Below are 13,147 nucleotides of genomic sequence, written 5' to 3' on the forward strand. Positions count from 1 at the left end.
ACTGAAGAAAGTGAGATTTTCTTTGAAAGGGCACATTTTTATTATTTCTTTTAAATATTTACCAAAGGAGGATATGGTGCTTTGGAAATGTTCAGAATTAAATCACTTAATTTTTCTTCAAGACATTCATGTTGGGCTGAAACCGGTTTGGTGCAATGGATAGAGCGTCGGCCTGCAGACTGAAAGGTCCCAGGTTCGATTCAGGTCAAGGGCATGTACATTGATTGTGGGCACATCCCCGGTGGGGGGTGTGCAGGAGGCAGCTTATTGATGTTGCTCTCTCATCGATGTTTCTAACTATCTCTCTCCCTTCCTCTCTGTAAAAAAAAGCAATGAAATATATATTATTTAAAGAAATAAATATAAACTTATATATTTAAAAAAAGACAGTCATGTTGACTAATCCCTAATTTCCAGTAATCTCATAAGATTAGCAATACTGTTTTACCTAATGTGGAAGTTTTAAAGTAACAAAATTCAGGATATTGCTAAGGAGTCAAAACAAAAATGCAAAATATATGGAGTGTTTTCAATCTCTAAACTGAGTTTAGTTAAATTGTTAAATGTACTCTAAATCTATGTCAAATGTGATAGTAAGTCTATGATGTATTGCTAAAAGGCAGCACTTCATTTTTTCTTTAAAGATTCAAAGACATTAGATAGGATCCTGCCTCTAGGATTAAGAGAATAGGTAGTACACATAGAGGGTTGCTCTGTCAAAAATGGCCCTCAGTGGTTTATCTTAGAATCCACCCATGCTTAGGTTTTATTGCTCTGTCAGTCTAACCTTTACTTACCTGCTCTCTCCTGATGCAGGACTGCCAGTGGTTAGTATACTCCTTGAGAAGGAAATTATACTAATAAAAGCCTAAGTGAAACTTAAGCATGATATCACCACAAGATGGCCATGCGCACAGCAGAGAGGCGGGGCCCAGTGGCCACTCCACATTGTGAGGTTTGGAGGTCCCATGGCTCCATGCAGCATGGAGGAGGCCGGTCCCAGCATCTCTACCAACTCACACATAGGAGGTGAGTGGTGGCAGGGAAGGGCAGTTGTGGGCTATCAGGCCACAGAGGAGGGCATGTAGGGGTGATTGGGCTGGCAGGGGAGCAGTTAGGCATCAATCAGGTTGGCAGAGGAGCAGTTAGGGGCAATCAGGCAGGCAGGCAGGCAGGTGAGCAGTTAGGGGCCAGCAGTCCTGGATTGTGAGAGGGATGTCTGACTGATGGTTTAGGCCCTGTCCCACAGTCAGACATCCCCTGAGGGGTCCCAAATTGGAGAGGGTGCAGGCTGGGCTGAGGGACAACCCTCCCCCCCACCTTGTGCATGAATTTTGTGCACCAGGCCTCTAGTCTATATAATAAAAACCCAGTGGTTGTAACACTGTAACAACAAAGACTAGTCACCAGGAGGCTGTGTGCACAGCGAGGCGTCTACGAGTGGGCAGAGACTTGACTCTGGGTCCCATGATGTATCGGGACTCTGGGGCTGCACAGGCGGGACTCGGGGGTCCCGGGTCTCACACGATTTCCCACTGGTCTGGATCTCATGCAATTTCATGCGCTGGGTCACTAGTATTTAAGAAAGTCCCAGTTGAGACAGAATTTTTTCACCATTTCAGTTTTACCATTTCCACTGTTCTTTGCATTGTCTTCTTTTATAGTCCTCACCTGCTTTCCATAGTTCCACAGACCTATGGGGGCAGGAGGTCACCCAGATAATGTAAGATGTTTGTCATCTCTTAAACATTTAATATTGAGAAAGAGAATTCTCTCAGCTAATCTTAAAGGTTAGTATGTTCTTGAGAATCTGATAAGCGTAAGAGCCAGCTCTTCTGGCCACTGCTAAGCATTAGTAGTTTCTTAAATATTACCTGTGTCTGATTTATCTGTCCCATCCATGACTCTTTAATTGCAGTAGCTCATCCATGCATAATCATTTAGAGAACACACAAAAGCCAGCACCAGACAGTAAGCAAGTATTTAACCACAACCTTCTGTGCCTCATTAATCCCTGCACTTCTGTTTGCCTTGGGTTCTTACACTGATTACTATCTCCTTGTTGTTATTGATGTCTGTATTGTTTTTTTTTCAAAATTGAAAGATAATATACATAGAACAAAGAGCATAAAATACACTAATTATAAGTGTATTGTAATATACTTATACTAATAGATGCTAAAATTAAAATACTCATATAAATACTAAGCGATTGAATTTTTTTTTTTTACTCCCATGTAGCCACCCCTTAGATAAAAAATATAAAATATTTACAGTACCCACTTACCTCGGCTGTTTTCTACATCCCATTTCCATTCTCTGAATTCTGCCTTCCTCTTCATTTTGATATCCTGTGTGGACGTTTATGGCTCATAAACTGCAGCCTCCCTCATCCCTTCCTATCTGGACTTGGCTTTACACATTCTCTCGGGTCAATTTCACTTGCAAATCCCAGTGAACAACCACCATGACCTCCCAAATGGAGAACAATTTGCTCTAAATACGTTGCAAGCAAAATTTTAACATTGGGCACTTATAAGTGTGTATGGCTAACTCTAATGTCATTTTCTTTAAATGTATAACTATCTGATTTTAAGGACATTCCTATAAACAAATGTGTCAGACATAACTGGTCTTCCTACCACCGCAACACCATCACGCACATACTCCCAAAAAGCAAAGAGAATCACTCACATTCTCAAGGATGATTTCTGAGGCCTTAGAGGACACTGTTTTCTCTTTGGACAACTGTAGTACAGAGCCTGCCTCACTCTCCATAGTGTTTTTATTTTTTTTACCCCCAAAGTGTTTTTAATTGGCCCTTACACTTTTTATCATTTCAATCATAGAAATGTCTTATTTTGTTCCAGCTCAGTTTGGGTTTTACCTGGCTAACACTGTGTGGGGTACTTCCTTGACTGAACATTGATATGTGCAGAAGAAGCTAATATATTAAAATGTACTGCTTGCATATGGGAAAGGCTTAATTAACCGGCGGTTAAGGGAGCAAGTACGCTGCTGTGCAGGGTTTTCCAAAGATGCATCTCCTTTCCTGGAAGTCTCCTGTAAATAACACTTGTGTGTTTTTATAATTGTCTCAGTTTATCTTCGTGAAGCACTTATTGAAATACAGTAAATCCTACATTTTGCAGACTTCGACTTAATGGATTTAGGATTTAACGGACAAAATTTCTGGTCTGTATGTCAGATGTCAAAATCAACACCCTGTTATTTTTTAAATGCTTTTAACCAAGATTTGCTTATAATTAAATTAGCAGGTTATATATTTTTTTGTTATTCATTCAGTTATTTCTGACAACTTTTAGCAAATAGGCCACATGTTGGGGAATAATTCCGCCAATATAAATAGTAAATATTACATATCTACAACTATAATCTAAATATTTAAATCTAAGAGCTACAGTTTTTAAATAACGTTCAGCGAATAATTAGCACATGGTTGCACCTCATCCTGGGTGGTAATTGGTTCTGTTGTCATGTGGCCTGACTTTCTTCCGCATGCCCTAAGCCACGCCCCCGCCATGTGTATTTGTTTACTCACAATGACAGGTGAATACACAAATTTACTAGATCTATTGAGTATAAATTTAAAATTTATATGGTAATATATAAAATATATATGGTAAACACACCCTTGTAACCTTAACTTTAAAATACAGACAAAAAGAAAAGAATTAATTTAATAGTAAATAAAAAATTAGAAGTCATACAAAAGTTGAAGACAGGAGTGTCTGTGTCTTGTATATGTGAGCAATATTCCATAAAAAAGCAAATTGTATTAGACATTTATTTAAAAAACCATACAAAATTTAAAATTTTGCATTAATATATGATGTAAGTGCAAACACCAATTCCAGAAAATATGAAATTAGCATGTGAAATTTCTGTTAAAGAAGCATTATTGAGCCGAAACCAGTTTGGCTCAGTGGGTAGAGCATCAGTCTGCAGATTGAAGGGTGCCGGGTTCAATTCCGGTCAAGGGCACGTACCTTGGTTGTGGGCACATCCCCAGTAGGAGGTGTGCAGGGGGCAGCTGATTGATGTTTCTAACTATCTTGCTCCCTTCCTCTAAGAAATCAATTTTATATATATATATATATATTTTTTTTTTTTAGAAGCATTGTTGAAGTGGTACACACAACAAAGTTCTTGTGGGGTTCATTTGGGCAGTTGAATTGAAATTTGCAGCAATTAAATTAGCAAATCATATGAGCACACCATTCAAAGCAAGTGATGGACAGCTGCAACAAAGACACACAGAATTATGAACAAACGAATTTACAGCAAAGCTTTAAGTGCTCCAACAAAAGATACTGAATCATTTAGGCAAAAATTAATAGAATGTGTAAATAATGAAAAGCTATTGCACTCAGATTTACAATGCTGACGAAACTGGTTTGTGCTTGTATTCTGTGCCTGAAAACACACAAGCTTCCAAATATGAAAAATCAACACCTGGAAGAAAAATCAGCAAAGAATGGTGCCAATGCTGACCGATTGCATAAACCGATACCTGTAGTTGTTGGCAAACTCGTAAATCTAGAGTTTTAAAGAATATAATGAGTTATTTGCCCACTTTGTATTATAACTCTAAAAAGGCATGGTTCAACTCGGATATTTTCTAAGTCTGTTTTTTGTTTGTTTGTTTGTTTGTTTTTAAAAGAATTTGCACCTGAAGTTGGGAAATTTGCACCTGAAGCTGAAGAACTTGGAATACCACTGGAAGATGCAAGATGCTCCTGCTCATCCATTTGATATATTTTATGTTCCAAGGATGGCAAATTTAGATGTCTGTTTTTGCCAAAAAACACACACAAAAAAACAAAAACACACACAACAAACAACAACAACAACAACAACAAAAACAATATCACCTACCCAGTCCATGGACCAGGGGGTAATTCTGACAACCAAAGTTATATGCCACAGAAAGTGTTTCCAGGAAGTAATGGTTGTATTGCAGAATGAAGATAATGAAGAAGATACAAGAGGACAGCATACCTCACAAAACTTTAGAATTGGCAATTTTTAATTTTGCTGTAGCATCGAAAGAAGTGGAAGTGAGATTTAAGCTGAGACCGGTTTGGCTCAATGGATAGAGCGTCGGCTTGGGGACTGAAGGGTCCTGGGTTCGATTCTGGTCAAGGGCATGTACCTTGGTTGCGGGCACATCCCCAGTAGGGGGTGTGCAGGAGGCAGCTGATCGATGACTTTCTCTTATCGATGTTTCTAACTCTCTACCTCTCTCCCTCCCTCTCTGTACAAAATCAATAAAATATATTTTTAAAAAAAAAAAAAAGAAGTGGAAGTGAAAACATTAAAAAATGGTTGGAAGGATTTGCTTGATGATGAAGATGCAGACTTGGATTTAGAAGAGCTAGAGGTTACTGATTAGGGTAGGGCAATACAGAATATTGGTGGAGAAGTATTGGAGGAAGATGTTGTACCGTGGTTAGAAGATGAAGGTGACCCTGGCTATCACATCATGACTGGAAGTGAAATAGCAGATGAGGCGATTACCTGGGAAGGTGAGGATGGGAGTGAAGATAATGAGGAGGAAGAAACAGCATGCCCCAAAATAAAATTATCAGTGATTAGATTGCATCTCCATGACCTAATAACAGTGATTGACAAATCATCAGATAACAAAAGTCTGCTTTCTTACACCCATCTTCGTCATTTTAGGGAGTTAATTATAAAAACAAATGTCAGACTTCAAAAGTTTAAACAAAACTTGATAGTTTTTTCAAAGCAGGATTAGCTAAGTGCCGCAGTATCAAACATTAATGTCACACCACAACAGAAGTGTGGATATATCATCACTTGAAGACAATTAAATAGGAAATTTTATTTTTGTTTTTATAAAATTGAAATTTTGTTTTGTTTTTAAGAACATTGTTTATTTGTTTAGGTAAGTATAATTAAAGTGTATTTTATAAAAATGTTTGCTTATTTCAATTTAGATCATGTGCTTATTATAGTCTCAAAACTACGGGGAGTACGTAGCAATAATATATACAGAAAACTTTTCCGTGAAATTAATTTCATATGTACTTAATTTAATCTTAATTACACAAATATGTCTACATAAGAAAAAAAAACAGGTAAATTATCTACTTTGTCAATTTTTTCTAACATACACATTCAGAAAACCTACTTTATTAAATAATGGACTTTCTTTCAGTTTTATGGGACACTCCTTTGTCCGAATTAGTCCATTATATCAAGGTTTTACTGTATAGCAATTTTACTATTACAAATCTTTAATCTGAGCACATTGTCATCCAACCTTTTGAGTGACTTCAGAAAAGTATTTACTTATAATCATAATTCACAAAACCAAATACAATTGACATAAAATAAAAATTTTATCACTTTATATGTAATAATAGAAAGAATTGAGGCTGAAAGTTAAGGTGAATATAGGTTCCAGTGTAGTTTTGTAAAGTAATATGGCAATTGTGAAATCTATATTTTAACCAACCTTAGAGAGGTAATTACATAATCAATATCTTAAGTTGTTTCTGGACTATTAACTAGCAAAATAGATCTAGATGATAGGCTAAATCAACTTGTTTCCTTTTATATAAATTGAAGTTAAAGCCTATATTTAAAAGCAAGAATATAAAAAACTGGGACGTTTTTAGGAAATTAAATAATATTGGTAAAGAACAGTAGTATTTGGTCGAGACAATGTGGGTCAATGGCTGAGTGTTGACCTAAGAACCAGGAGGTCACGGTTCAGTTCCCCTTCGGGGCATGTGTTGGTTTGTGGACTCAGTCTCCAGTGCAGGGTGTGCAGGAGGCAGCTGTAACAATGATTCTCATCATTGATGCTTCTATCTCTCTTTCCCTTTCCCTTCCTCTCTGAAATCAATAAAAATATATTTTAAGAAAATAAAAGCATTAGTATCTGGTTATTTCTCCTACCTGGGGCTTTTTATCTGATTTTTATTATTTTTAATATGAGATGACACTAATGATCTCTATATACCAGTCTTTCTGCTAAATGACTGTGAAAAAATATTTAACTTATGTCTAAACATGTCTGGCACAGAGAATTAAAAAAAAAAAAACAACCACAGTCTACATCTGAAATACTTTCCCATTGTTAAGTAGATTTCTTAGTTAAATTAGTTGCAAATCCGGATAGCAAAAACATAACAGCACTTGAAAGTTTCCAACATGCCTTATAAATCAAAATTATTACAGTTAACATACAAGTTTTTCAAAATTATTTCTGAAGATTTGTCTTTTCTTTCTTTTAATCGTTACGCCCATAACTCTTTGGAGAAGGATTTAGAATATCCTGGACAAGTTTCTCATTGTTTATGTGTATTAATAATTCACGTATGCAATGTGAATAAACACTGACGCAAGCACCTATTAGCCTAGTAAGATTAACCAGCTAAAGGTACTGATTGGCCAAACACTTTATGTAATGCAGAGATTTCCAACCAGTGTGCTGCAAGAATTTTAAAACATACAATACCTGACTATTTAGTCAGGGGCACTGGCCTCTTTTCCTTTACATCACTGATTTTCAATCTTTTTCATCTCATGATGCACATAAACTAATTACTAAAATTCTGTGTGTGGTACACTGGTTGAAAATCGCTGCCTTTGATTGTCAAATAAAAAAGTGACAACAGCCACACAACGATAGCCATCCAGTATGAATGCTCTATTTTGAACCATAAATATATATGTCATATATTAGAGTTGCCTCTTATTGGTCATGCAGCATTATAAGGCTGCATCGGATTGGTTAATTTCTGGTACCAGAAATATACAAATTTATAGGAATCTGATCATTTTAAAAGTCACTTTGGCGCAAAAAGTGTAGATAATTATTCCTTATTATTTTTTTGCAAACTGATAAAAATTATACCCATTTTTGTCAGATTGTCAAAAAATATACTTTTTGGTATACCACAGAATTTTAGTAATTAGTTTTATATGTGCCATGAGATGAAACGGTCAAAAATCACTGATCTAACGCAACAAATAAGTACCAGAACTTGTCAGTTCTGATTTAACATAAGCATGAGTTCGTAATTAAAAAACAACAACAAAAAAAAAAACGACGTTAAGGTCCTACTTCTGACCAACTAAATTAGAATATCTGCAAGGAATGATCAAATATTTGTATGTTTTAAAGGCTCTTTGGGCAATTGTAAAGTATAGTCAGCTTGAGAATTACTGAATTAAATTAAGAAAAAAAATTAAAAATAAGCTACTTTTAATTTTAATATTGCATCTTTCTAGTAAAAACAAGTGAAATGCTTTATTAGAATATATTATAATGATACATCACCTTTAAATGTTTAATTAGAAGTGTATTAAATTTGTTTTCTAAAAGCCATACAATTTTACATATATTAAGTAATGTCACTGCATACTGAATTTCTTTAAGTGCAAAGGCTGTCTCTTTATTGTGACAAGTAGTACTTAGTCTGTCTAATTTTCTTAATTAAATAATTCTTAGTTACTTTCATCTGATTCTACGGAGTATCACAGTGACAAATTAAAATATACAAACAACAACAAAAAAAGCACTTTCTTCACCTTATTTATTCATAACCATGCATCTATTCATCTTTCTCCTCATAATTTATTATTTCTTAATTTCAAAACCATAAATAGGACTAGGAGTTCAAATGAATGTGGTCTTTGTGTTCACTATAAAATTTATTGTCATCAATAGCACCTTGGAATGCCATTTATGGAAAATAATCTATTGTTATGACATGCATGATTATCAAACCACATATAAAAAACATAGATATTCTAAATTGCTAAGAAAATAAAATAACCAAACATCAATGGAATTATTTGATTAGAGTAGTGGAACAAATAAAATAAAGTCTGACGACAAAAATCTTTCAGCTTTTTGTGAAAGATTCATGGAAATCAGCAATATCCTGTAGTTCTTGAACCTTTCAGTATCCTGGCTTTTATTCCTTGTTATTACTTCAAGGAATGCCAGAATAGTGGGCACTTAATAGATGACTATTCATTTGGATTGAACACTTAAAATCTTAAATATAAAAAACGTAATTAATATGGTGAAGAGTAGACTCTGTAGTTTCACGCATTTCAAATATACATTGTAAAAACTTCGCAGTGTCATCATTAAATCCGTGTCATTGATTACATTTCTTTAAAAGGTTTAAAATATTTTTGACTTGTAACTAGTTAATTTTCCAATGTCAAAATGGTTTTGAATTTTATTTCCCTTCCTAATAAAAGTTAAAAACTGTGAAAAATAATAATAAATAACTCTAGGAATCTGTGTTAAAAATGCCAAATTGCCAAAATATTAAATATACTTCTTTACAATAGCAAACATATAAGCCTACATTATGTGTAAAATAACGCCAATCATCAGATTTGTCTTAGATTTCTGTATCATTCTTGTTTTCATATCTGTAATGTGAATATGGTTATTGCTTCATTAGTTTCTTAAAATCCTATAATTATGCTACAAAACAAGAATATTTTGACTGAGTCTATCTGTCAAAATACAATTAAGTCAGTTAATACCGACAGAGTCAAACAGCAAAAGGTCGGAAGTAAAATTCTGAATGTAATTAATAAACTCAAGAACTTTTTATATGTCCTCAATTCATAACATCTATGTCGATGAGGCTCTGAAGCATATGAGTGAAAAATGCAGATATTTATCTACTACTTGATATATATCATGTAAACAGTTACATGAAATTGTTCTGATATTGAACTGAGCTTCTCATTTCATCTAAAATGCCCTGGATTGTGTAAAAACAGTACCGTGTGTTTTAGCTAACTTGAGAAGTCTGTATGCCTACTTTGGCATTTCAGATAGTTTTATTTTTATATTCCTTGGTTGCAGAAGGCATTTGTTAGCAGTTCTGATATTTTTCTGATCTTCAAAATCATAACCACAAAATCTTCAGTTTAGTTGTAAAGTATACATAACTGTAGCCCCTGAAATCCAGGAGTCTGAGTTTCTAGTTAGTTAGGAGGCACTTTAAAAAAAACTAAATAAATAAATGAGCTACGTTTCAAATTCACTGAAAAGTTTTCAATTATTCTAATTTTACTTATAATAATTTATTAATTTTGAAAGGAAGTATGAGTGTGCCCCTCCAAAATAAAATGCAATCTACTAATTGTGAAACTTTCTGGGATTTCCAAGTAAGCAGATTTTTATATTAATTTACATTTTCCAAAATTCTGATTACCGTAAAAAAATGTGTATGCTGAGAATTAAATCTCTCATACTGTAGTCACAGAAAATACTTGCTGGCATGTTAGATACCCACAGAAATGTTGTTAGATGTCTAAAAACAACTTTTTAAAAATAGGAGTATTGCAGTGCTGACCTTAATTGGAAAGAAACTATGAGATAACTCTCTCCTGCTAAGAAACCTGCATATAGGTGGGATTTCCCATGATTCAGAGAGTGTGATGAATACTTACTCACAGCACCTCTCTCCCCAGACATTCTTGTTAAAGCAGAAGATAATTTTTAAAGAAAAAAGAATTGACATATCAATCAATGCTGGCCAGAAGTAATGTAAATTAGATTTTAACAAAATTTGAAATCAGTTTTCCTCCTTAAAAGACTAATAAATGACTAAGATAGAAAGATTAAAAATGGTTAAATTTCAGATTTGGCGATTTATTTTTTATTTGTAAAAACCGGAAAATAGATGCCTAAAATAAAAGAATAGCCAAAACAAAAGTTAATCCACTTTTTATAGCACTAGTTTGAAAACTGACTTTAAGCAAGGCGTGATAAACTGAGTCAGAAAGACAGCAAATTGTAAAGGCGTGCATGTCCAAAACTTAACATTTGGACATTATGGACATCTGGTGACTTTGTTTTTTACAGTTGACTTGTAAAAAAAAAAAAAAATCACCGAGGAGTATGTGCTTTAAAAAAAAAAAATACTAAATTCTTTAAAATGACTGCATTTGCAGTGTTAGGAGGGCTCGCTTCTTTGAACAATTACGTTTCTGAGAAGGCTGGAATTTCCTGAACCGCAACGTGGAGAGGAGGTGCCCAGGAGTGGGCTGCCTTCCTGGGCTTTGTGGCTGCGGCAGGGGGTTCTTTCTGCCTTTTGGGCGGGAGAGCCGGCAGCTCTCCTGGCCGCGGCGGGGTCCGGGGCAGGACCAGGTACTGCAGCTGTGCAACCTCTGCTCGGGGGCGTGCGTTCGGGTGGACCCGCTGCCTGTCCGGTGGAGGCAACACATTGCAGCGAGCGAGGTAGGTCGGCATCCACCGCGCTCGGGTGCAATGATTAGTCTCTGTCTGAAGCGATCTCTGCACCGAGTAACCCCTCTTCCACGCGAGAGCAAAGTCACTCAGTGGGTTTTACTTCATCTCTGGCCCCCGATGGCGCGGAGCAGATCCCCAATGACCATCGGGACCCATCGGGACCCATCAAGAGCGCGGAAAGTGATCAGTAGGAGTCCCCCCCGCACAGGCGGCGAGCCCCCGGGAGCGGGGGGCTATGGGGGAGCGGGGGGCTCTCCGGGAGCCGCGGGAAGCGTGCGCTCCGGGGAGGGTGCCGGGCGGCTCCGGCGCGCGGGGATGCGCCGCCCGCGCGCAGGGCGGGCTCCCGGAGGGCGTGGCGGAGGCGTGGCGCGGGGGGTCCGGCCGGACCCCGCGTGGCGGCGGCGGCGGGGGACGGGGGGCGGCGGGGGGCGGCGGGCGGCGAGCGGCGCGGCCGAAGGAAGGCGGCGCGGCGCCGCGGAGCCGCTCTGGGCTCCCGCTCTCCCGGCCGCCGGGCCCGGGCGGCCGTGGGCGGGGCCTGCGTTGATTGGCGGGCGGGCGGGGAGGTCGGAAGTACTTTGTTTTTTATGCTAATGAGGGAGTGGGGCTTGTCCGTATTTACGTTGAGGCGGGAGCCGCCGCCCTTCATTCACCCACATGGTCTGTGGAGGCGCCGCCGCCGCCGCCCGGCCCGCGCCCGCCTTCGCGCCACTTCGCGCCCTCGGGCGAGGCCGGGGGGTGGGGACGGCCGCCGCGGCCGCGCCTCGTGCCCCTCACGCCGAGCCCCGTCGCGGGGTGGGCCGGCCGGCTGGCCGGTCGGTCGGCCGCACCCCCCGGGCCCGGGGCCTCCTCGGGTCGTAGTAAAGCGGGGGCGGCGGACGGGCGCCGCCGGAGCCCAGGGCGAAGGGCTGAGAGCGAAGATGGTGGCGGCAGCGACTTCTCCCGGTGAGTCCTCCCGCCCGCCCGTCCGCCGAGTGAGGGAAACCTGTTGTGTGCAGCCCGGTCCTGAGGGCGGGCGGGCGGGCCCGGGGCGGCGCGGCCGGGCGGGTCCGGGCCGTTGGGCGACCCCGCTGCCCGGGCTGCACGCGGCGGGCGGAGGGGCCGGCCGGGCGGGAGGAGAGCGGGCGGAGGCGGCGGCGGCCGCGCCCGGGACCCGCCGGGACCCTCCCCGGGCCGCCGGCGGGCGGGGGGCGCGCGGCGCACACAATGGCCCCCGGGGGAGGGCCGCGCCGGGCCGGGGGCGCGCGCGGGGCGCCGGGCGCCGGGCGCGGAAAGTTTGTCCCGGGGGCGAGAGTTAAAGCGCCTCAGAACAAAGCGGCGGCGCACATGGGGCCGGCGGGCCCGGGCCGGGAGGGGGCGCGCCCACGAGGTACCTGCGCGCCGGCGGCGGCGGGCGGGCGGGCGCCGCGGGCCCCAAACTTTGTGCGCGCGGCGCGGCCTGGACGCCACCCCCCGCGCCCGCCGCGTGGGCTTTGTGTCCCCGCGTGGGCACAGCCCCCCGGGCGGGCGGGACCCGCAACTTCCCCGGCCGCGGACCAGGCCCTCGCCGGCCTCGGTGACCCGCTGGGAGCCGCCGCCTCGGCCCGCCCGCCGGCCCGCGGGCCCCGGAGCGCGGCCACGGAGGGAGGGCCGGGCCGGCTCGGCGGGAGCCGCGGCCGCGCCGCCATGTTCCTGCGGGGCGGGCCGCGCGGCGGGGCGAGGGCGGGGGGACATGGCGGCGACTGCGCGCTGCCGCCGCCGATTGTTCCCGGCTTTAGGCCTCGGGCCGCGTGCGACGGGCACCGCAGTCGCGGAGCCTCCGCCCCTCTGGGCCGGGCTCGGGGGGGGGGGGAGGGAGGGCTAGGCGGGGGACACAAAGGAGGG

The sequence above is a fragment of the Pipistrellus kuhlii genome, unplaced genomic scaffold (assembly GCF_014108245.1).
Source record: "Pipistrellus kuhlii isolate mPipKuh1 unplaced genomic scaffold, mPipKuh1.p scaffold_m20_p_3, whole genome shotgun sequence".
Classification (NCBI taxonomy): domain Eukaryota; kingdom Metazoa; phylum Chordata; class Mammalia; order Chiroptera; family Vespertilionidae; genus Pipistrellus; species Pipistrellus kuhlii.